We start from the raw sequence: 3,566 nt of genomic DNA, 5'->3' as shown, positions 1-3,566 counted from the left end.
TCTCACCCGGGATAAATATGTAAATCCTATCCTATCCAAAGTCAATAAATATATGCCGAACCACTGTCTCTTGTCTGGTTACCGCATAGTAGAGCTCGACCGATATATAGGGCCGATATTGCGTGTTTGCCGATATATCATATCAGCCGATATATATCGGCTAGCGCCGGGCTGCGTGCCACAACGGCTCTCGCCCCTGTGTAACTGGTTTCTCAATATTCCTCTCGCTTTCATTTTGCGTTATGAAGGTGTCTCTCCTAATTCCCGGTGTCTTATGATTAGCCATTTCATGCATGGTCATAACTGAAAAGTTGTAACAATGACGTTTCATAAAGTGACGTTTTTGAGAGAGTACACAATGAGAGAAAGGCAAACTTAGTAACAGCATTAAACGGTGGTTCTATAAATAGAATCGATTGGAAGCTGGTGAGTTAGTGATCATAGAAACATGGCACAGGTATCTCAAAGCAATAATGTCAGTTCCGAATTTGTGACATTCCCAAATTCAATTTTGAATTTCTGGGGTAGCAGTTTTGTTTATATTGATGGTTGTTTATCATTTTGCTGAAAATTACAAAATAAAAACCTAATTCATTATTATTGACTAAATAAGGTATTGAGAGTCTCTGGAAACAAAGTTATTAAAAATTCCACATGTAACTGAACATATGCTATCACAATATTGAAGAAATTTATCATTATCACGATTCACTTTGAAATATATCAATTTATAATTTTTTAATACCCTTATTAACATGTGTCCACAGTTATATTTAAAAACGTCAGATTAACCCTTTCCGTGCGGTGGGCACGTATACGTACCAACGACAAAGGTCGCTAGATTGCGGTGGGTACATTGATGTACTCCACTGTTTTAGTTAGCAATCGGTCGCAAACTGTTGGTCTAGTTTTTCCAGGTTTTAGTTTATTGATAAGAAGTCTTCTTCGAGATTAACATAAGCGACGGTAAATCTCGCTTTCGTTTACGACGGGAATTTTATTTGCGGCGGAACGAGAGAGTGTTTCTGAAATTTATGCAAATTTCGGTGTTTTTTGGGTGGTAATAGAAGACATATTATCCCTTCCATCTACCAAAGTATTTTGAGCGAATATTTCTATTTTTTATTGTGGTTTGAAGTTTCAACTCCTACGAAAAAAAAATGCCTTTTTTCTATCCGGTTTGTGACTCAGACCACCAATTTTAGAAAAACTTTTTTTTATAATTGCCAATTGAAAGCTCTTTAAATAAGCTTTCCAACGAGCCGTCAGTGGGCAGCAGAGGATCATTAGTTTTTCGTTAGTCGATCGATTAGTTGTGGGGGTACAAATGCATAAAATCGGCGTAGCAAATACGATTATTTAATAAAAAATAAAAATTGCACGGAAAGGGTTAACAATTCTTTTTCCTGGAAATAGCTAGACTGATATTGAAGTAGCAGGACAAGTTACAGAATAACATTTGTTCGAGCATTAACTGGAATTATTTAAATAAAAGTCTCAATGCAATGATAATAAAAATCAAAATACAGACTCACGAGGTGCTTCATAAAAGCGAGGCTCAAAATATGATTTATATTAATATCGGCATAGCGATATTGATTATACGCTACCGGTTGGCCGATATATTGATATCGGCGACAAGAAGTAATATTGGTCGAGCTTTATCACATAGGATCAGTATAATCATGACACGACCCATTGGATAGTTCAAACTGGTACGTCAGATGCTGCCACAACCAAACTAAAACCAAATTGATATTTTTTAGATAAAAAAAAATAGCTCATAGAATTTGTTGAGATTGCGATTACGTGGTCCAGTCCATAAACCTTGTCCCCCCCATAGTATGACCGGTCACTTGTTTTAAGGTGCAAGGTGCATGAACTTGATGGTGGAGGATGCAGTAACATATGCTGGTATCCTATCTAAGTGCCCAATAGATAAATCCCAAGTTAACAGCAGACTACAGAACTTCGGAACTCGCATGAAAACTATATCAAATACTGAGAAATCACTCACGCGATGTAGTCTACGATGCAAAACGTTCTTGAAGTAAATCTCTTATACCGAGTTTATGTCGCTAATATCCAGCTGATTAACACCCCATTTTTTGCATTGCAAAGACTTTATATGAACAATAATTTTTCATATACCAGTTTACCGATTCTCGTTTCACCAATTCTTCTGACCACCCACAGCCAGAAATTGTAAAGAAATGGCGCGCTTCACAGACGCTTCGGCCGCCAAAAATGTCAATTATGACATCATATCCAACTACCGAAGCGTGTAATATGAGATTTCAAACTGCGGTACCTCGAATAAAATACCGGATGGGGCCGCCAAAAGCACGATATTAATCTATTTGCTATATGTAAATGAAATATTGAGATCAAGCAAATTATAAAATGATTTAATAAGGATTCTACTCGGCCTTTTTGTGCGGTTAGCTTTGGGGCCGTAACTTGCAGTCGCTTGTAATACCCTCATCACGTTAATATCGAAGGAATCTTCTGAAATAGGATGGTTTCGATTTTTGTTTCAATTTACCGTAGAAAAACAGCGTTTAACAGCCTTAATTAATATAGGTTAATTTATTTCTAAGGTAGTGACGGTGCATATCAGCGAGAGTCAACATTCTACACTAGCAATCGTCAAACTAACGCGGCGGTGTGGCTCAACGGGCTAAGCGTTAGGAATACGCTCGCCACTGCACCTCTAATTACTTTGCGTGGGTTCGCAGGTTCGAATCCCATGCAGGGATAGTTATGTGCGAGAGGATTGCTTGACTCCTCGCCGTCGTTGGGTGGTTCACGTAACCGCTGGTCGTTCCTCCACCACCAAGTCCTAATAACCATTAACAATAACTAACTAATCTAATACCCGACTTGGAATGGTAACTGGACCGAATGGAGAGGCCGTGGTTCGCCATATGGATAAGCCGTCTTATCGACTCTCCTCTCCCCAGGGATAAATATGTGAATTCTATCCTATCCTCATAATCATATCAAAATCTGAAACATGAAAAAGTTCACGTAACCGCTGGTCGTTCCTCCACCACCAAGTCCTAATAACCATTAACAATAACTAACTAATCTAATACCCGACTTGGAATGGTAACTGGACCGAATGGAGAGGCCGTGGTTCGCCATATGGATAAGCCGTCTTATCGACTCTCCTCTCCCCAGGGATAAATATGTGAATTCTATCCTATCCTCATAATCATATCAAAATCTGAAACATGAAAAATTTCGTGCAATGTTTTTGAAGAAGTTAATTTAGAACTGATGTAGTAGGCAACATCGGAAATAAAAAATAAGTATGTGTGCCAGGTTGGTTGGAGTAACCGGACGAGAGGCCGTGGTTTGCAATATGGTTAAGCCGTCTTATCGGCATTTCTCTTCCCAGGGTTTAATATGTAAATTTTATCCTATCAGCTTGATTCATTCTCAATTTTCATGTTATCGCTACATTTTCCATTTCATACGCTTGGGATCAGAAGATAATCGTTGATCACCAAATGCGACTCCTTTCACATCTTAAGTAAAATATTTGTCTTGAATATGTTGGA

The sequence above is a fragment of the Styela clava genome, chromosome 10, assembly GCF_964204865.1.
Source record: "Styela clava chromosome 10, kaStyClav1.hap1.2, whole genome shotgun sequence".
Classification (NCBI taxonomy): Eukaryota; Metazoa; Chordata; class Ascidiacea; order Stolidobranchia; family Styelidae; genus Styela; species Styela clava.
This window is presented reverse-complemented; position numbering follows the sequence as displayed.